Below are 23,560 nucleotides of genomic sequence, written 5' to 3' on the forward strand. Positions count from 1 at the left end.
TTGTCTCTTCCCTACAAAGGAGAACCCTTTGTTACATCCAGATAGTTATTCTCGAATGATGAGATTCTCAATCTATTACAGAACCAAGCTAAAGAGGTCATTGATATCAAGAAGGTGATTAACACTTTAGGAGTGTCTTTTTCAATGATCTCATTGATCCTCTCTGGAAGCTAGTCTGTCAATTTCTTCAAGACAGATTTATGCTTGTCAAAACACCATCTCACTATTTGTCTAAGGAGCTCTTCACAGCTTCGAGGATGGTGTTAAAAGGGGTTGCCATTGATTGGAGTACTTACCCTCTTACGAAGATGGACCAACATTTTGTCAAAGTAACTAGAGAGAATGTTACCAATGTAACCTATGGTTCATATTTATATGCTTTCTTGACATATTCAAGCCTTAAGAAGGGTGTGTTACCTCCTCCTCCATTTAACTTGGTTTCTCCCCCTTCACCTTCAAAGGATTTAGAACCCATTGATATAGAGGATCTTGATTCCCCTCCTCCATTGGTCATTCAGTGGAATCGCTTGAAGCGTGTGACAAAGAAAATTCCACCAGTCATTCCTTCAGTAACAAATTCTGCTATCTCTGGAAGTCACCTCCCTACCTACCTCACATGCAACAACTCATTCATGGCACATCAAGAGGGTTCTTTGAAAATATCAGTTCTTTCACTGAATAGTTTAGTGTCAGGGGATACCATTCATTTCCTTTGTAACGACATCCAGAGTTCTATTGAACTCTTAGTGGCAGCTTGTGTTCAACAGTTATATGCTTCCTTCTATGAAAAATTGATGTAATCTAAAGACTATATGCATAAGGCAACCATAGAGTTAGCCTCTGCTAAAGACACTCTTGCCAATCTATTTAAGCAGATGGAGTATCAAACACAAATGATTGAGATCCAGAGAGAAGAAATATCTTCTTTGAAAATTCAATTTTAGCAGTGGCTCAATCAGAGATCACTAGAGTTTTGGAAAAGAAAGAGAAAATGTCCAAAGAAGCTCAAGAGTTTAAGACTCTTTTAGATACGAAACTCTCAGCTTTGCAAACTGCTCACAATACATTGGAATCCCAAGTTTCCCAGATTAAGCAATTGCAAGACCAATTGGTGCAGTCATGGTCCCCCATTCCTTCAAGCCCAGTGTTCCTATGATTCCTTCTATATCTCAGCAGGACTTGGCAATTCTCCAGAAACAAGCCACGTTATGTCCGTTGTTTCAAGATAAAGTGAAAGATTGCAGTCCATGATGGATTTATTATGGTCTACATTTGAGTAATTTCAGGAGTATGTTCCTCCGGACCATTCCTTTTTTGTCCACTATCAATTGCAGAAGTTGGCATTCTATATTAAGCTCTCAACGATGGATCTTCTCTTCCAGAGGATGGTTTGAGTGGGATTTGGTCTTCAAATTTGCTGACAAAAGTTGTCCGTATGGTCTTTGAAGATTTTGTGCGACGAATACCATGTTGCTGTCTTATATATATCTACGAGGTGATCTGTTAATTTCAGATGATGTAGATCTAGCTTGGTATGTGGGGGATGTGGTCTTACAAGCTGCCTTATATGTCAACCATTTGGAGTTGAGGATAGATGACATGTTTCAGTGCTATTCTTCTAAAGTAGCTACTTTCCCTGACACTTTATGGCATTCAATGATTGATTCTGTAGTCCTGAACCAACACCAGAATACAGCTTCTACTTATGTGCAGAGTACTAACCAACTAAGGGTGGATCTCTTAGCTTATATTTCCAAAAACCATCCATTTGATTCATCCTTCTTTGATGCCTACCATCGACGATCTGTTTTAAGTCCCTCTATTCCTAGCTTATTGTACTATCAACAAATGGCCCATTGCTATGATGCTTATTTTTCCCTTTATCAATCCAACTCAGCAGCTATCTTACCTCTCCTTTTCCAACCTTAGGGTTTTCCTCAAATTTTAATCTTTTCCTATTGTTCTTTCATTGAAGATCGAGTCTTTTTTCCTTCTCCACTATGCCCTTCTCCATCTATCCATATACCTTCTACTTTTCCTGCTTATCAATTGATACCTTTCCTAACTAATTCACTTAAATTTTCAACCACTCCTTTAGCTTATTCCTCATTTTATGATTTTTTCTACCCATCTCTTCATTCTCTTTTACTTATTCCTCTTCCATCTCCTGCCACTTCTATTTCTCAACCCCCTCAGTTGGTTAGTGGGCACAAAGGATTTGATTAGCAAATTCCGAGAAGAAGAGGATAGAGCTCAACTGATTCTCTCACAGGACCACAGATTAATTGGCCATTAATTCTAGGGGGACTGGACAACTGCTAGTCAAGCATACCAAAATTACCTCCATTTTTCTCAACAATATTTACAATCTCTAGACCCTTTAATGAGATTGACAGACCATTTTGCTTGCTACCTAGCATATATGCATAGGCATTCCCATAACGATCAAAAGGCCATTTCAAAGCTTTGTATGAATGTCAATGTGAACATTGATTGTGCCAACAGTTGGATGTCCTATATTTTCATGTCCTTTGTCTACCTAGCAGACACCTTGTTTTGCTAGAACGGATGTGTTGTCTTCAGTTCTTTCAGAATCCTCCAAAATCTTTTGTAGATGAGTCTTTATCCCTGGATTGCTTTCGTACTCATCAATCCTTCAAGTGGGATCATCTTCATTGATACCCCTGGATATACCTCTGTGCTTCTTAATGATACTTTTTTTTTTTAGGTGCCATTCAGATGGTTGTGTTTGTGTGTGTGTTGTAATAATTTGTATGTGATGAGTTCGTACTGGTTGAATAGTTTGTTCGAAAGCTCTCTTTTCAACTATTGATGGTGATGGTGGATGGCAAGCCTATGATGGAGAGTTGAAAAACCTCTTATATCTTTTACAAATTTGTTATGACTTTTTATTGTTAATCAGATGTGTTAATGAATAACGAATTTTTCCTTTAGTAGTATTCTTTTCTAGAGATACAAGTGATAAGTCGGGGTCGTGGGTGGGTGATTATTGAAGATACTGAAGAAGATCAAATTGAGCTCTTTACTGAACTTATATTCTTCTTTTCTTTAGGTCATGAGGACGCTTTCTTTCTAAGTGTGGGGATATGTTGAGAGTGGAAAAAGATTGAAATTTTGACTAATTTTTGTTGTTTTTGAGGTCTGAATGGTTAATTTTTTATGAATTTAGAGTAATGTATGGTTGTTAATGGAAGTGTTTGAGAGTATTTTGGATGATATTGATTATGTTTTGGAAGCTCATGATAATTCTTAGTAGAAATATGAAGCTCAGTGATGTTCTGATAGGTTCTGTTGAGGTTCTGATACCTTCTGTATAGCTTATCTTTTGTTTTGATTTTCTTCTGTATGAAGCATAGATTGATGATTGATGAAGGTTGAAAGCTTATTGAATAGTTTTTTGATAGTTTTGAATGGTTTTAGTGTGAGTTATGAGGGTTTTATGTTCTCTGATGACCTTCTATAATCCTCTGTAAACCTTCTATGTAGAGCCTCTGTCTCTGTTCTGTCTCTGCTCTGTTCCTATTCTGTTATGTTCTGTAGATCTTCTGTAAGTGTTCTGTAGAATTTATATATAAATTTGGAAAAGTTTTCTAACTTTTGAAAAGGATGAATCTAAGTTCAAAAGAGCTAAAATAAATGGAAGAAGCATATGCTGAAGATTGGAGTGACAGAGACAGAAGCGAGATATGAAGGGTTACTGTAGTGGCTCTGGTGCCTTTTCAACACAGACATACGTCTTGGGAGGTGTATCCACGACCTAAGAATAATTATTGAGAGTCATTATTGAGTATTGTAGTGAGAAGATGATGTACTATTTTGAGAGAGAGAGAGAGAGAGAGAGAGAGAGAGTCAGAGATAGCCAATTCTATCAAAACAGTGTAACTGTATATGAGAGATTGAGAGAGAAAACTATGAAGACAATGAAGATTAATACTATGTGATTTATTTCCATTCAAAAGTGGTGTATTCCTTTGTATTCTTGCTTGTTATGATGGATTTTATGAAGATGTTGAAGATTATGGTTGATTCTATCAAATCCGTGGGAGATATCTACTATGATGCTGCGTGAAGATTTGCTGTTTTCTTTGTTTTGATCATCAAAAGAATGAAATAAAAGCTTGATGTTACAAGATCGATTTTCTTGCAGTAGAATCCCATTTTCCTTGGTGTCTCTCTTGGGGCTCCAATATTATTGTAATTTCTCAGCTAAGAGTAAAAATCAGCATTAGCACAAAGCTTTGGCTTGTAATCAGGTGCCTCGGGACCACCAAATCAAGGGATTGAATGGTATCTCAGCAATGGAACCATGAAACTAGTCTTCCTCCTCGAATAGGGTGATAAATCTCTGATTTCAACTTAATTACAATAGTAAACAATAAATGCAAATTTGAAAATACGAATTTACCTATTGATCTTGGACAATGCACACTCGATTGGCCCCAAAATTGATGCCCCTTTCGATATTTCTTTAGCTTTATTCAAGAAAAAGTTGACTTACAATGGGATTCTCCCAATTCCTTTCGGTATTTCAACTCTCCCTTGCTGTCTAAAGTGATCAACAAGTATTCAATCTATTTTGCCCCTTGATTCGAGCACTCAATTGGCATTCACCTACTTCATAGATGATGGAAATGCCCCAAATTCAATGGTTGGCTAGTCCTCCACCTAAATCCAGCTGAAATTCGCCTTCAGTCTTGCTTAATCCAAGTCTTGGAGCTTCCAATTTTTGGCACGCTTCCCAAGGTTGATGCTAAACCTTAATTTTTGATATAAATTAGGGTTTACATAAGATAAATTTGCAATTTCTTAGTCTTCAAGGGTCCAAATGCTGAGATCTTCGGAGAAAGACTGTGAAATGGCTGGGGGATGAGAGGGAAAGCTGTAGAGAGAGAAAATTTAGAGTTTTGTCACGAAGAATGACTGAAAATCAGTCAAGTGCAGCTGCTGCCCTACCACAACAGCATGTAGATTTAAAGAACTAAAGAAAATCAATCATTTACTGCTGTTGCCCTACTCAACAGCCTGTAGATACTATTTTCTGCTATTGATTGGTCTTAATTTGCCCATGGCTACCTCAAAAGGTCCTCCAATGGTTGCAAATCAGACCAGCAGTCTCCCCACTCTCTCTCTTGCAGGCTGAATTTATAGAAATGTCTCTCTCTAGCCTCTAAAGACGTTTTTCAGTCTTGCATGGGCATTTTTCACAAGTGGCAGCCTTTCCAAATGGTTTTCTCAGTATTTTTCATAATTAAATATTAATTTTTATCCTTAAAATACTAAAAATTAATCTAATAATTATTTCGGTGCCCTGAAAAATAATCTGACTGGCCAATAATTAAATTGGCTAGGTAACTTCCATTTTCGAGTAGCTTTGTGCCATCTTTGACCATTAGATTGGCGTTAGATACCATTAAACGCCACTTCTGTAGTGTCACCACAACTAACACTTATGGCCAAATGGATGACCTAGGTGAACAATTGGCACTAGATACCACCAAGCACCTGTGCAGCAAAACTTATAACAACTTTGTCCTTTGACATCCCGTGATTTCTTTGGGTCCCGGGCTCGTGAATTTACTTTAACCCTAGTTGCACCTCACATGTGCATCATTTACTTAATCATGTGATTAAAAATCAATCCACATGTTAAGTGAGGTTTCAAAAATACATGTCCTCATGACAATAACCCATACAAGATTCTAGTCGACTCTTGATCATGAGTTGAGCAGGTGGGCTATGAGTTATCAGTAGAGCTGGACAGGCTGGTTTCAAATCACCCTTTTGCCACATTTTGGCCCTGTGCACCATCAGTGGGAGAGAGAATATTTTGTAGTTTGTATCTTTGTATGCATGCACATTGCATATATAGACATACATTGGTGTACACATGCTATACGTTTTCAGAGGCTAGGGTTTCAAGCTTGTCCTCCAACTGGCTGATGAGGATGAAACTGCCATGTCTACAAGAGGGAAGTTGATTGTGTGGAGGAAATACTACAAAGGTCAAATGAGGCGTTGTTGGAAGGAGCACGATCAATCAACCATCACTGTCATAGGGTATTGTATCCGACTTATTTGTTTTCAGTTGCTTTGCTATGAGCCTGTTATTTGTGTGAGCCCAAGTATTATTAGTATTGTCTACATGTGAATACACTAGGTGTTTTACGTTCTGCCATTCTTTCAACAAGATAATCAACCTCTGAGGAGGGCACTTGGTCCACGGTTGCATACTCTATTTCATTTATGCATTATAAAGGAGGAGATACATGAGGAGGAGGATCTGGTTGTTCATATCAAGCCTAGGAGTGGAGTGGACATTGGACTACAATCTCATCAAACATGAGTGCTATTAATAAAAGGTTTCCAGCAAAACAAACAAAACTAATGTTACTTGTGAATGACACTATTGTCCAAGTCTTCTAGTTCCATGTCAGCTCAAACTCGTCCAGTCTAGTGGTTGATATTTTGTACTGCATGAGATTTTATTGACTGGCTAAAAGTTAATAGAAAATGTGAGGAGACATGTCTCCACTAATGAAGGTTGGAAGCTTTTCAAGTGATACCCATTAAGTTGAAGGTTATGCATTGAGCATGTGTTCGAAATGTTGAAGAATAGATGCCATATTTTGAGGGACCTTAGTGTTGATTTGCATCATGTCCCTATGTGCATTGTGGTGTGTCATATATTCCACAACTTAATCATGGATACCCTTGATGAGGGCATGAGAGGAGATGATGATAATGTTTTAATGATAATGTAGTAGCTCATGATACAAGGTTTGAATGTGTTGAGGACAAGCTCTTAGGTAGGTAGTCTTCAAAGAATGAACATTGTAGATATAAGTGGTATGACTTTTGTATGATTCTCCTTTAGTTAATATCTTTATATTTTGAGGTGGTTTTCGAAGCTACTAAATATCAAATTATGTCTCTTTTAACTTTAGATGGAAAAAACTCCATGCAAGGTTAATCAATGTGTAAGCTTTCTTGTCTACTTATTGCTTTGGCATATCTGTAAACTTTGTTATGCCTTTAGTACTTGGTGTTATTTAAAGAATGAACATTGCATATGTAAGTGGCACGGGGTTGAGTACATTAATTTAGGCTAATGATTATTTTAGCTACAAGTTCTTGTAAATTCTAAATTGATTTAGGTTACGGTTACTTAGCTTTTTAGGTGGTTATGTACTTAAGTTCTTGGTTTCTTATATATATATTGATTTAGGTACATTCAATTAGATAAGGGCTACTTAAGGACCTTTAGTTAGAATTACTTAAATTCTTAAGTGTTAGCAATTACTTAGGTATATACATTTATTAACTAAGGTGTGTCAGTACTTATGTTTAGACATGTGTTTAGGACACTTGCAATTTGATTTAGCTAAATGCTTGCTTAGATAAATTGATTTAGGTATTTAAGTATTTAATATTAGACACTTGTGTGTTTACACTTGCACATTGTTATGTTTAACTTTAAGTCTAATTTAGTTATATAGATCAATTGTAAAGAAAACAACTTAACTACTTTACTAGGAAACATTAGAGACATTGGGACAATTTTACCAAACAAGATTAAGAGCCTTGAGTATTGCCTTTAAAAATGGAATGTATTACATAATAGCTTTGTATAAGACAATCAAGATTAGTAAATGTTGATTTTTCCCATAAAAAGATACATAGCTATAACTTTTTGGGGAAGATGTATATTTCTTGAGTTGGCAAAGAGTTCCAATTTGCAATTGAATTTTCATTCCCTTTTTTCTTTTGGGGCCGTGTGTTCTAAGCTTCATTTCCTTCAATGCCTATATCTAGGTATCCATATTTCCCTCGATGGTGGTACTAATATTGTTTGTTGATATGCTTTTCATCCCTTATGATTTAGAATTTCACTTATTGTAGACTTTGGTTTTGCCTTCTAATTTATTTAGGGTCCTACCTTTAGTGGAGGCCCTTTTAATGACCTCATTTTCTTCATTTAGTTGCATAGATTGTTTTGGGTCTTGACTTTTAGTCGGTGGAACATTTGAAACTTTCTTCAACTAAAGAGAGTATTTGTAGGTTACATGTATGTCTTTTTATATTGTTCGACTTGTTTTGACACTTACTATGTGGATTTTGAGTTATAATTTTATTTAAATCTTGGGTAATTTTTGCCTAATGCATAGCCTTGAGAGTTTGTCTATCAAAGGAAATTTGTTTATCTTGAAAATAATGAAGAGAGGAGAGATTTGAAAGGAAAACTTATTATTATTATTATTATTATTATTATTATTTGGTAGGTAGTGGTGGTCTCGACTGCTTATGGGTTAGAGGTGACCATATTGGAAAAAGTGGTTGATTTGCTACATTGAAAGAAAGTTGAGGGTTTGTTACATAGTAATGGTTAAACGTGTTGCTACATAGTAATGGTTAAACGTGTTGCTACATAGTAATGGGTGGATTGAGAAGATGCGAAATTGGTTGGAATTATAGTACTATTTCATCTTTGGTTTCATTATGATTATTTGTATCATTCTTATTATATAAATAATTTCATTAAACTTTGATCTACATAAAGTTTTGAATTGAAAGAAGAGAATTCCATTGGAGAGTGAATGTATGTGGTGAGAGGTAAAGTTTAGCAAATGGATGATGCTTATCTGTGTACAAACATGAAGAGAGTTGTACATGAATTACTAAGATCAGTGGGGAATCAAAATGCAATGAATGTGCGCAATAGAAGTGATAAGTTGGTGTTATTACATGTTTATTGGATAACTAAAGTATTGATATTAGGTAAACTATACATCGAATTGACGAAGGGATTTGATATTTAAATTTTCAAGGGACTTTATTTCTACCAACCTTGAAAAGTGTTACCATGAATTACATTAAGTGATCTAATAGATACATTACTTGCTTTAAGTAGATTCCCCCCAACCCCCCACCCCCCACAAAATACCATGCATTATTGATATGAGACCCAATTCCACTTACAAGCTAGATGAGTTCATATAAATTAAAAACCTTTAGTACATCTATGAAACAAGATTTTTAGAGATGCATCCATGAAACTTCTTTGTGAGAGATCTTTCATGTATAGGGAAAAAAAAGGTGGTGGCAATACCTTCCAATGGGAAAACTTAGAAACATACAAATAATACCTTCATTAAGTCTAAATAAACATAAATAAGAGAATTTTTTAAATCACAAATACTAATAGTAAATATACCAAAAAAAATTCAATACTAATCTTATCAAACCCAAAAGAAAAAATCCAACATGAGCTTTTGTAATCTCTCTCAAAATCATCCATATATTTTGTATATCGTAATGGTTATAAATATTTAGGCACTCAATCCTTCACTCACTCACACACACACACACACACACACACACATTAAAATAAAGGTGTCCATACTTCTAATGTTTTTCAACATCACCTTTGTAAAATTTCATGAATAACATTAATCACGTGTTGAACCCCACATTGATAGCTCTTAGTGTCTTAATCAAATTGATAAACAATTATGTTATTTTAAAAAAATAAAAAATCTCATAAGGGGTGTGGATAAATATTATATTTTTTTTCAATAGGAAAGTGAAATGCAAGAATTAAATTATTCTCTCTTGGGATGCAAATAACAGTATTTATCAACATAACATGTTAGCTTACTTTTATCTTGGAAATTTATATAAAGAATATAGTTTTTGGCACAATATTAAGAGCTATCCATGTTGGCCTCAATGTATGTGTAATTAATTTTGTTTAGGACATTTTACAAAGGATATAAATCTTTGTTAAGGGCTTGCCAAGAATTCTTGTTAAATTGATAAAGAAAGCAAAACACATATATATTTCTAGAAGTTTCAAAATAGCAAGCAATTTCATTTTGAGAAGATAAAACGATCACTAAATTTTAAGGAGTGTAAAAACAAAACATCTCCAAAGGCTAATGTAGGGAAGGATGCAAAATATCTGGCAATGTGTTTGTATGTGTATATATGTACTTAAATGTGTCTCTAGGCAAACACCCGCGCTCGTGCTCACCCCAAAAAGAACATGTGATTCTATTTAGAGAATTAAAAATCTTGGGAGGAGAGAGAGAGAGAGAGAGAGAGAGAGAGAGAGAGAGAGAATATACACATTTGGAAAGAGAGGGGAAGGAAAGAAAAAGAGAGAATATAAAAAATTGAAGAGAGAATAAAAGATGTTCAAAGCATTGGACTAAAATTAGAGTGAAGAATTCGCCTAACACCTAAGAGAATACGAAGAAATCCTCAGCTCACAAAAAGCTTCGAGGTCTCTCACAATTGGTTTCTTTGTGACCCAAGTATTTATGAACTCGCTTTCTTGCCATTTGAAATATGCCTTCAAATCTCAATATAAAGCATCAAAGAATACTAATGTTTTGAGAATACTGGTGCAAAGCATCATGAGAATCTAGGTATGGAGCACATAGTATTTTATAATTGAAGAATCTCCCAAGCTCGAATCTAATCCTATATGACATCCATAAAATGCTCCCAAACCTCTAGAGGTTTTGAAAGAGACATTAAGGATTTTGAAAAAGAAATTAACTCTCAAATTTCTATTCCCTATTCATGAAAACTTTGAAACTTTGAAATTTTTTTAGCAAAGCTTAAAAGAAAGCTCATTAACACACTTAGCGCATTCTCTCTCTCTCTCTCTCTCTCTCTCTCTCTCTCTCTCTCTCTCTCTCTCTCTCTCTCTCTCTCTCTCTCTCTCTCTCTCTCTCTCTCTCTCTCTCTCTCTCTCTCCCTCTCTCTCTCTCTGTAACCACAAGCTGCATGTCCAAAGGCTTTTGTCGCTTGTTCACTCCTCTTGTGAGCCATATCTATGTGATTCCTACGAAGGTAAATATTCTCCTCCTCTCCCTATCCCTCAGGCTATGATGTGCTGATTTACAAATTCTGGGAAGGTGGTGGTAGGAGGGAAGTATCCTCTCTCTCTCTCTCTCTCTCTCTCTCTCTCTCTCTCTCTCTCTCTCTCTCTCTCTCTCTCTCTCTCTCTCTCTCTCTCTCTCTCTCTCTCTCTCTCTCTCTCTCTCTCTCTCTCTCTCTCTCTCTCTCTCTCTCTCTCTCTCTCTCTCTCTCTCTCTCTCTCTCTCTCTCTCTCTCTCTCTCTCTCTCTCTCTCTCTCTCTCGTGTTTGTTTGTTGGCTCTTCAATAAAATGTTGATAACTATAGACTACATGGCATCGATGATCATCATCCCCACATAAGCCAAAGAATAGATAAGAGAAGACTACATGATTTGTGGTGCCATTAGCCATCATTGATCATCTCTAGACAAGCATGTGACAAAATAATTAGAGACCTCTCCCTAAGGATAGTATATGGCTCTATGTAAAGGTACTAACACACTAAGATGTGGGTAGCCATAATCTCATGTATGAAAGCAAGATTAGAACCCATGTTGAGGAAACCCTAACGTATTTTTAGGAGTCTCTATAGGTATGCCAAGTTGCAAGTTTACTCAACTTGTTTCCTTCACTTTAATTGAAGTTTGCACGTATGTAGAGCTAGGGGGATATGTGTATGGATATATGTGAAGCGTTAGCACATTGATTTGCTTGGTTATTATAGGTAATTCTAATTGTAAATTGGCACCATGTCCAAGGATTGATAATTGCTATAGAAGTCAAATTTGAAAGGAATGTTTTCATGTCTATCTAAATAGTCATGAAAGTTAAGGCTAAGGGCCAATTATTAGCTATTACTTGAGCAAAAGAAAATGTATAAAGCTTATGACAATAGGGCAAGTCAAATTGGGAATTGCTATAGAAACCGAGTTTGAAAGGAATGTTTTCATGTCTAACTAAATAGTCATGAAAGTTAAGGCTAAGGGCCAATTGTTAACTATTACTTGAGCAAAAGAAAATGTACGAATCTTATAAGATAATAGGCCAAGTCAAATGATAACTATTGGAAAGCTCTACAAAGATTATCAAACAAACAAAAATGGATAACTAAAAGAAATCTCTTGGAGAGAGTATGAAATAAACCATAACATCACAAAAGCATACTCAACTTATAGAAATATCCATGCGTAGGATGCCCATAACTCTCTTAGCAAGAAAACTTGCACAACAATAATAGCAACATCAATTGGGAGATGTCAAAGCTTCTCACCCAAAGTTCGCCATGTCACACCTTTTTGCATGCAAAAAAAGTTTGTAGGTATGAAGTAATGTTTACTATCATGCAAGTGCATGTGCATTTTGTATCCATACTTTGAAGTTGCATTTCATGTACATGAGGTAGATACTTGCAATGGGTGGTGTGTGAAGGCATGCGTGGATATGCAATGAAAGGCGCATGTTGTCAAACGGTGGAGGGAGAGAGAGAGAGAGAGAGAGAGAGAGAGAGAGAGAGAGATTTCATTTTGATGGATGCAATGCAATTATCCATCTCTCTTTTAAATTTTGTCTTTTCTATATGTATGTAAACTCCTCGATAGGTTCACTAGTTAAGTGTGTTTGGGCTTCAACTCCCTTTGAGTCTACCTTATCGTTCTTTCTGGTGTGAAACATTCATGCACAAGGATTGCTACTATATGTAACATGTCCGCTTGTCCACTTGTGGGACACGTCTTAGCAGCCCATCGCGAGGGGAGTCTAGAAAGCACCACCTAGCACTCGCAAGGAATGTCACAGGGTTTGCGATCTAGGTCTTCCTGAGTCTGCCCCGAGTGGAAGTATCCAGCCATTCCCACTTAGGACCGACCTGAAGTCAGGATTTCTTTCCTATCAACCAAGTCTCTAGGCAGTAGCTAGCGTCGAGCTCCAGATGAACCACTTTGCGTAGAAACAACAGAGTCAAAGTGGATTTATGCTGCACTTGGTTCATGGAAAATGGAAAACGAGAGGGATGCAAAGCTCAACCTCTCTGCCCATAAGGCATAGTCCCATTCTGCTCCCCGAAAACAACATAAATCGGGATTCTAACTCTACTTTCTCTAGGTCTTCACAGTATCTTTTTCACGTCTTTTGAGAAAAGCTCCTAGCTAACCATCACCCTTCCGTAGGACGGACCCAAGTCGCGTCCACCGCACTTTCCTCGTGTTGCTTAGTTATCTAATTACCTACCACATTATGTTTGACATGCAAAGGCAGCTTCCTTAATTAATCAATTTAAACACAGATTCTTTCACGTAACTTAGGCACTGACACAAAAACAATGTCAAGCAAGTTCCTTTTTCAAATATCTGATCTTTATTTATCATAGTCCCAGAATACATCAAGTATCATGTCAGAAGGCTATCCTAGCAATCAACAGGATTGCTACTCCAAGTTTCGCCTGTAGACTAGTACAGGGGCCTCGAGATCCCATCTCGAGTCACGTCGGCCTCTTGTGTAGGATCCGAAGGCAAGGAATTTACAGCCAGAGCCTCCCTTGGCACCCAAGCGTCCTCCCGCTCCAAGCAGCACCCACGGAGAGACCTCTCATAGCGGGTTCGGTCCATGCACCCGGTGCGGCTAACAACCCCCTTGGATAGGGCCAGGTAGATAGTCAAAGGTAACTCGATCCACCTCTCCCTCCAGGTTTTTAACTTGAAGCATTAAGTATTTTACCTTGAATTAGTTCCTTGAGCAAAGAAGTTCAAACAATGTACCTAAGTGTACAATCACGATCATTTCAGTGGTCGTTCGTATGACCAACTGCTAAGGTGTGATTTCTTCTTTCCGAATGCTCCTAGCATTCGGTCCTGGGTCGTTCGCAACTTGGCAAGATTCCAGGGGCTTGGCAAGCTAGGTTGCTTGTTTTTCCTTTTTCTTTGGGTTAGGGTTTGTACCCTACCGACCCTAATTATCCTTACCTTAGGTCTCCTTGTAAGATAGATCATGGACAACCCCGTTATCCTCGGTTGGTCAACTTGTTGGTTATCTCCTAGATCCCTTGAAGTACCTATGTACCTTTTATCTTTGATCTTAATTGATCAAGATTGTCTATCCCCTTGACCATGGTTGGTTAAGATAGTTCTATTTAGAACAGTTCCTACTCCGTCTTAAGTATAATCATTTTAAGCCCTCTTAATAATGCTCACTTGCACTAAGCTTTTACCTATCTCTCTTGAAGTCACCAAGGACTTTGACATGGGACTCATGGATCTCAGTCCCATTTGGTAAATTACAAACAACATTGAATTTTCCCAACAACTTTAATGCACACAACATAATGCCATGCCTTCATTTCAATGCTTACAATTTTGATATAATCCATACGATATTTTATGCCACACATGCGAAGGTACTTTCTATGCATGCAATCTTAACATTATCCTCTATGTAATTATTTACACGATCTATAACCTTCTTGAATGATTTGATCTTTATAACTTTATGTGATTATTGTATGAGTCTAGTTGCACTTTAATCTTCTTTGCAGTTTATTACATGTACCTTAGAATCCATCTTGTGATATGGAGATGCACTTTGCTTCTTTGATGTCCTCTGAAATGTATTTTGCAGGAACTTGTGCAAGGAGCAATGCACTTTAAGCAAGAATTCATGCAATAATTTTTTTTGGGTAATTTACGATGCAATTACCTAATCAATTTCACCTATTATGATGTCATCTTACAACGAAAGTTATCTTGTTTGTTACAAACATCACAACTAAATTCATACCAAGGCAATTACCCATCATTCGCACAATCAATGTGATGCATGTGAATATGACTTTCACCATGATAATTATAATCTATGATTTAATAATAGAGCAACCTAGGTTTGGAGTGATGTCTTGATTCCAGTGGTATTTACCCTAATGATAGACCATTCGTGGTTGCGGTACCATCTTGATTCAAGCCGCCATCCACTCTTGCGAGGTTCTCGGGTATCCTTGTAGATCTACGCTTCAGGGCCATACCCGAAGATGCACATACGAGAGATAGAATTCTCGCACTCTCCTATGCAACTTTAAGTAAATTCTTGCAGCCTCTCTGTCAGAGCAGCGTGCCGGCCCCCGGGGTGTCTCCTTGCGATGAAGATGGTTGGGGGGGGGGGGGGGGTCGAGATGTGTCAGGCAACGAGGGAGGGGGGGGCTGCTGAAGACGATGAGGGGGGGAGATGCTGTCGAAGACCACCAAGGGGGAGGGGGGGCTTCCCCTTATATGGTGGGGGAGGAAGGGCTTCACGAGGGGGGGAGATGGCCACCACCACCCCTCCACTTGGGGGGTTGCATGCCCCCCTCTCTCTCTTTACTCCCTCTCTCTCTCTCTCTCCCCGACATGCTCTCGGCGGGGAGAGAGAGGGAGAGTAAAAAAATTAAGTTAATTTTTTAAAAAATTAAGAAGGGGGAGCGTTCTTATGCGCGAAGGGGGAGATATTACACTATAAACCTAATGGATTATTCTAATTCTAATATTGCACTAAAGCTCGGGGGTGCACCTGTAAGGAATCATCTTTATAACGTGCATTCAAAGGGTATTAAGAAATACCCTTTCTTTAAAGGTTATAAATTGACCCCTTTTACTTTACAAAACTTATGGATTTTTTAATGTTGCATTTAAAAATTCCTTTTGTAAAATAATTCTATAAATTTTACTTGAGAAAATACCCATCTAATATATTACATGTTCTACAGGGTGTACCCCCAAGGCACTAAAGAGTGAAAACTATTTCTATTGTTTCGATACAAACATACTTGGAAAACTATTTTCACATGCAGTATAATCCAAAATGAACCATATGATGGTTGGAAAACTATTATCACATACTAAGTAATCTATGAGGAACCATAACATCATTATGAATCCATAGATGTATTGACGAGCAACATTTTGTCACTAAAGCAATAAGCTATATAAATGTAGTGATGTGCCATGTAGTGTCCCCTAAGTAATAAATAGTAAAATAATGTATACATGAGTCAAGCAAAAGGGATTTCAAACAACAAAAATGAGCCATTATTGATGTGCTTATAAGTGTATTTTGATGTTTGTTGTTTATTTGGTTCTTATATTATGTCAAGTGTTCACCTGTTTTATGCTTATGTTTTGAATGCACATTGAGCTTTCTTTAGCTTTATACTTTTTATATATCTTAAGCTTGTAATGGTAAATTGAATTAACATTCTTGTGAATTTTGGGGTGGTAACTCCCTTAATGCTTAATGTGCACAATTTTGTGTCTATTATCCACGATTTTTATTTTTATCTTCTAATTGCAATTGAATCCTTTTCTACCTATGTGTTAAAGCATATCTTAGTTTAGCAAAGCTTGGCCTAGGGTAAAGAGATGGATGCTATGCCAACCTATTTTTTTAACTATTGATGAAGGCTTCAATTTTGAGAAATTTTGTTTTTCTAAAATGTTTTTGAGTTGCATGACCTTTTTTATGTCCAAAACTCTTTCGCAAAACAAATGATGGGTGAAACCAGCCTTCCTTCCGTGGATGGGTAGTAGATCCCTGATTAAAACTTAATTACAATAGCAAACAATTAATGCAAATCTGAAAATACAAATTCACCTACTGATCTTGGACAATGCACACCCGATTGGCCCCAAAATTGGCGCCCCTTTCGGTATTTCTTTAGCTTTATTAAAGAAGTTGATTTACAATGGGATTCTCCAAATCCCTTTCGGTATTTCAACTCCCGTTGCTGTCCATAGTGGCCAGCAAGTCTTCAACTTATTTTGCCCCTTGATTCGGGCACTTCATTGGCCTTCACCCACTTCATGGACGATAGAAATGCCCCAAATTCAATGGATGGCTAGTCCTCCATCTGAATTTATCTAAAATTCACCTTTAGTCTTGTTGAATCCAAGCCTTGGAGCTTCCAATTTTTGGCACGCTTCCCGAGGCTATTGCTAAACCCTAATTTATTTTGTAAATTAGGGTTTAAAGCATAGAAATTTGCAATTTCTTAGTCTCCAAGAGTCCAAATGTTGAGATCTTCAGAGCAAGGCTGCAAAATGGCTGGGAGATGATAGAGAAAGCTGTAGAGAGAGAAAATTCAGAGTTTTGTCGCAAAGAATGACTGAAAATCAATCAAATGCAGCTGATGCGCTGCCACAACAGCTTGCAGATGCAAAGAACTGAAGAAAATCAGTCAGTTACTGTTGCTACCCCATCTCAACAGCCTGTAGATGCTATCACCTTTTGTTGATTGGTCTTCTCTTGCCCTTGGCTGCCTCAAAAGATCCTCTAATGACTACAAATCAGACTAGCAACCTCTCCTCCATCTCTCTTGTAGGCTGAATTTATAAAAATGCTTCTCTCCAACCTCTAAAGACGTTTTTCAGTCTTGCATGGACATTTTTGGCACATGGCAGCCTTCCCAAATCGTTATTCTAGCCTTTTTCATGATTAAATATTAATTTTTAGCCTTTAAATATTGAAAATTAATCTAATAATTATTTTGATGCCCTAAAAAATAATCTAATTGGCCAATAATTAAATTGTCTAGGCAACTTCCACTCCCGACTGCACCATCTTTGACCATCAGATTGGAGTTAGGTACCATTAAACGCCACTTCTCTAGTGTTACCAACTGACACTTATGGACAAATGGATGACCTAAGCTAACAACTGGCACCAAATACCACCAAATACCTGTGCAGCATAACTTATAGCAACTTTTGCCTTTGACATCCCATGATTTCTTCGGGTTCTGAGCTCGTAAATTTATGTTCACCCTAGTTGCACCCACATATGCAACATTTACTTAATCATATGATTAAAAATTAATCCACATATTAAGTGAGATTTTAAAAATACATGTCCTCATGGCAGCCCTCCCCCTTGAAATCCTTGCAACTCTCCTCGATTGCACTACCAAATGCATCAAAAGCAAAGTATTACACTGGAATTTCCATAGGGCGTCATAGTCAACACAACATTGCGAACTGCTGCTCAACCATTCATATGCCCAACATATGCTGAAAATTACGAGCCAACATAACATAGCATAAGACTCACAAAGAATCTCAAAAACATTGTCAAATTATCATGTGACATGTCCATTTCTCATGAGCTCAACTCATCTAGCAAAACCAAACCATAATATAGCAAAAACCAAGCATAAACCATGGCTAAAACATCAGTGGCATCATAACATATGCTGTTGTCCATGGAACTAGATGTAACCATTGAAAACTGTGCATAATCTAATCATAAACTGATCACCTGCTTATCTGAGAACTGATCACAAATTGCTGCAAATGTGACCCCAAATTGATCACAAACTCATTGCAAAAACTGACCAGCAATGAGTGCAAAAACTGATGCACAATTGATCCAAAAAGTGACCATAAACGGTTCTCAAGCTGATAAAAAACTAAGTTGAAACTGATCAAAATTTTTGTCTCAAAATTGAGGCAAAATTCATGCTAAATTGATCATAAGCTAATGCAAAAGTATAGTTCCAATGCCCGGATGAAACTCATACTCATCTACATACATCTCACAGTGACTAGTACACTAAATAGTGATCTGATGGCAAACATACTATCAACGCAGTTCCTTGGATGCATGCTGAATACATCCGAGATCCACTACATATGAGAGTTGTCCATAACTGGAGGAGGGGAAGTGCTACCTCCCCCTTGAGCATCAGGCAATACTCCGGACCCTTGCTCTACTAAACCTGACGAAGCCCGGCTCTAACTAAAAGGCATCTAGGTAAAGCTACAACAACTGAGGATGGTCTGTCAAGTCATCCTCTTCCATCCATTTGGCATCCATTGGTGAATAATTCTGAAATTTCACCATCTCCTAGAAACTTTACATTTGATCTTTGTTTCCTTACGTGTCAAAATCTGCTCAGGTACCAAAATCTCATCTAGCTCCTCAACCTCAGGTTGAATTTCAGCAAACATATCCTCTAGCACATCACCATGGAAAGGCCTCAATAAACTAACATGAAAGGCATTGTGTATCCACCAATGTGGAGGTAATTTTAGATCACAATTTTTTATGCATTTCTCTTGAGATAATGAATATTCCCATGTGGTGTTTCCACCGTACTTTTATTTAAGTGTGAGTTGATAAGGTTTGATGTGGATATGAGATAAGTGTGTTACAATCTAAGGTTCATAGGTTGGGGCTAATAGAAAAATTGTGATTTTATGCTAGGCATTGCATTAGAGAGGATGTATGCTGTGTGCTATGCTTGTAAAAGTGCAAGAAGTGCTCAAAAAAAGCTTATAGCACCACATGTAGTCTCTTGGATTGTCCTAATTGCTCAATATCTGGACATGGACATCATGATAAAGCTTTGAAATGCTCTAGGCACATCCAAAATGAAGGTCTCTCTCTAAATGCTCTTGTGTAGGTTTACACACTTACATATGTCTAGGTCTATGAGTCAACAAACATAAGCACACATTGTCTAAATTAGTGCTCAAAAGCGGGAAATGCAAGGGGAGAGAGATAGATAGATAGATAAATATGAGAGATAAGTCTTTGAATGAACGAATATAAACACACGTTGTCTGAATTAATGTTCAGGTAGCACTGAAAATGCAAGGGAAGATAGAGGAAGAGAAAAATAGATCTAGAAAAGTGTGTATATTAAACTTTCCCATGTGTGCACACGCGCACACATGCACGCACACACACACACACGCACACACAGGGGGTGTGTGTCTGTGTGAGGAAAATTTTAAATCTTGACAAAGGTGGAGAAGTAAGCTACCCATTCTTGCAAGTTGCAATGGTGGACCTAAGAAGGTAGTGTGCAACATGAAAATTAGGTGCTCCTCTGCACTTCTCCAATCTTTGGAAGAATCTTAACAAACATTCATCGATTAGCTGCCACCCAATGATAAGCTCCAACAACACCATCCCAAAGCTGACAAAATCGATTTCAAACATCCCTTGCAACAGTGGGACAATCGCAACAACAAGGTTAGTTTGCCCCAATATATTTTATTACAAGTCATGATGTATCCCACATCTGCAAAACATGAAATCTTGTGAGATCTCATAGGGACATGGCTTTTTCTTTTGCCCCTCTTTAACCACTAGCCAATGCAAGGTCTCCAGTTTTCAAGCACAAAGTGATAGTAGATGCCTTGTGGTTGGATTTTCGGTACAATCCAACCTAGGTCTTTGAAGAGGTCAAAAAAATTGAATCAATGTCTACACTTAAATTGAGTGAAGGGGAGCCTCAAGAGGAAAAGGAGCTGTCTTTCCAAAGGAGACTACTCATGTTGTGGGACTGACGAAGGCTTGTGCAAAGCAAAAGGATCTATTCAAGGGCACAAGGCTACATGAGGACATTTGCAAACGGGGGTTTCTTGAAAAAAAGCCCTATGTTGCAAGCACTTTAATAACTACGTATGCTAAATGTGGTGCTCTTGCAAAAGCACAACAAGTTCTTGACAAATATATTGTTTGTGATGGATTCTCTTGGACTGCACTAATTGTTGCAGGAAATGCACAAAATGGTCATGGGTGATGAAGCTCTAAAATGCTTTGATAAGATGTGGCATTACCTTTCTCCATCTCAAAGCCAACATGGGCTCATAACCAGCATGATCGACACACATAGGGGGAGTCGAGACCCATGCGTGTATTTATCCACAAATCACTACATGGGTGCCATAATATCATATATATATATATATATATATATATATATATATATATATATATATATATATATATATATATATATATATCTATCTATATCTATCTATCTATCTATCTATCTATCTATCTATCTATCTCTCTCTCTCTCTCTCTCTCTCTCTCTCTCTCTCTCTCTCTCTCTCTCTCTCTCTCTCTCTCTCTCTCTCTCTCTCTCTCTCTCTCTCTCTCTCTCTCTCTCTCTCTCTCTCTCTCTCTCTCTCTCTCTCTCTCTCTCTCTCTCTCTCTCTCTCTCTCTCTCCTTGCCTAGTCATGCATTACTTCTGATGTGTTGGTGGTCTCCACACTGACTTGGTATTCACCATGTCGTTTTCTCAAGGTTGGAAATACATCATCTTCGGATCATTTTCTGCTACCCTCCCTGTTATGTAGTCCTGTGTGCGGTCTTCCTTAGCTAGTTCTTTAGGATAAATCCTACGTGGACGACATGTCTCGTCAGCCTCCAACATGCCCCAGCCACCCAGCATGCCCCTACATACTGCATTGAGTAGTGTGCCCCCACATCCAACATTGAACAGCTTCATTGATTAAACCAATCAAGGTTAAGATTTCAACAAACTTGCACTATATGCCTTCACTGATAATCTTTACTATTGCAGTATAAATAGCAACTCACTCTAAAACTTGGCTACCATGTTCCTATCATTTTGATTATAATGACAACTGTAGCACACCCATGCTATATGCCATCACTGTTTAATCCTGCAAAGGCTTCTACTCTATGAGAATATTATTTGGAGGGGCTTGAAAGGGGATTTGTATGTGGCTAGTAAATTTGTGGACGTGTACTACAAATGCTAATCCATTGTAGAAGCACATCTGGTATTTGACAATTTACCAATTCCAAACGTGGTCACATGGAATGCCATGCTCGCTAGGTATGTAGAACATGGGCCTTGTGAAGAAGCATTGAGATGTTACAAAATGCTAGCTGCAAAGCATATCTGCAGATGCTATTACATTTGTCATGTATTTGAAAGCTTGTGGGACCTTGGGGGCATTAAGACAGTAGGCTAGGAAATACATACTGAGATCAAGAACTCAGGCTTAGGAAATGATCCTACAATAGGAAATGAGTTGGTAGACATGTATGGGAGGTATGGTTTTGTTGTAAAAGGTCACATGTTTTCAACAACATGTTGACAGGAGATGTTGTATCACGAATTGATCTGATGAAGGCATATTGTGAGATTCATGAGGATGACAAGGCTTTACAATGTTTTGAGGAGATGCAAGAGCAATATATGCTTGTGGATGATGTAACTTTTGTCCTTTGCTTGAAGTCTTGTGGCATTTCACATGCCTAGATAAAGAATGACATGTGCATGGTGAAGTTTTTTAGAGTGGGTTTGACAAGGAGCTATCTACGAGCAGTGCGATGGTTGGTATGTATGGCAGATGTGCCTCTCTTGCAAAAGAAGAACGAGTATTTGATAAGTTGTCAGTTTTCAAACTCATTCTCCTGGAAGGCACTCATGGCTAGATATTTTGGCCATGGGCATGGTGAAGAGGCCATTGTCATGATTAGATATGGCTTGAAAGCATGTGCTGCCATAGGAGCAACTGAAAAGGGTTTAAAATCTCATAATGATTTTGTTAGACTACGGATGTTGGAGGGCAAGATTGTGTTCAGAAATGCTCTTATGGATAGGTATGCCAAATGTGGTGCACTCGCAAAAGCACGAGGTCTTGGACTAGCTTTTTGCTCGGGATGTAGTGTCTCACTATCTTGGAGTGCTTTATTGCAGAGTATTTTACAGGACTTGAGATAGTATTAAAGTATTAAAGTCCCTCGGAATAGTGGAACAATCGCAACAATAAGCTTAATTTGCCCCAATTTATCTGATTATGACGTATTCCACATCTACAAATCATAAAATCTTTCACTAGAAGAAATCGTATATGCATCGAGTTGATAATGCTTGTAGGGATTGTCAAATCATGAGCAATGTAGAGTAGCAATGTACCACCAAAACAATTCAATCGAATCCAACTCTCTGCAACAACATCTATGTTCTCTCCATCATTCTCTAATGTAACCTGGTCTACATGCAAAATTAGAGCATCACCCCCCTCTTGTATAAAACCCTACTCTAGAAGAAGTTGCACATAGCTAACCACTTGAGGGTCCCAACCTCTTGATTGACATTGTTACTTATCATTGTGTGTTAGCAGCTCAAACATTCAATTTGAATTTTGGATCCTCTTGTTAAGTTAGGTGGGACCTCCTAAGAGATGCTCCATATCAATTTTACTTCAATAAGCATCAAAGAGAGACTATCACATTTATTTAGGACAAAAATAGATGCACCTTTATTGATGACTACTGACTAGGATATGCTAATGTTTTCCACAAGAATCTCTCAGTGCTAGGCCGAAGTTGAGCCCAAGAGTTGTTGATTGGTCCCAGTGTGTTGCTAAAATCTTGGATGTGGAAATGGAGAGAGTCCTTGGCACCTTGCTAAAATTAGCTTGCTCTTGGATAAACCATTCATTGAAGGGGAGGCATTATTTGTGCTCAAGTCTATGAAGAGGGGAAGGCCCTTAGCATTTTTGGGTTTTAGGTAGAGCTCTCTCTTGATTTGCAACTTTCAAGATGCATGCTTCAAAGATCTAACTAGCTCAAGTTATTGGACCATGAGTACCTCAAACCTTTTGGTTCTAAGAATTGTGTATATGTATGTATGAATACAAGAGTATATGTAATGCTGAGTAATGTGTGTGTGTGGACTCTAGAGGGGTGTGTGTGAGTCATGTGTATGAGTATGTAAAGAAGGAGCAAAGATAAGTAGTATGTAACATGTGTCTATGTATGTACTATGTGTATGAGTACATATGTACATGTGGCAAATGTTTCTATATATATCCCATAATTTATAAATAATGTGGCAAATTTAATATATTTCTTTCAGTATTTTTTTTTGCATGAATGGCGAAAG

This window comes from Lygodium microphyllum, chromosome 13 (genome assembly GCF_053477565.2).
Source record: "Lygodium microphyllum isolate KBCC chromosome 13, Lygodium_microphyllum_v1.1.10, whole genome shotgun sequence".
Lineage (NCBI taxonomy): Eukaryota > Viridiplantae > Streptophyta > Polypodiopsida > Schizaeales > Lygodiaceae > Lygodium > Lygodium microphyllum.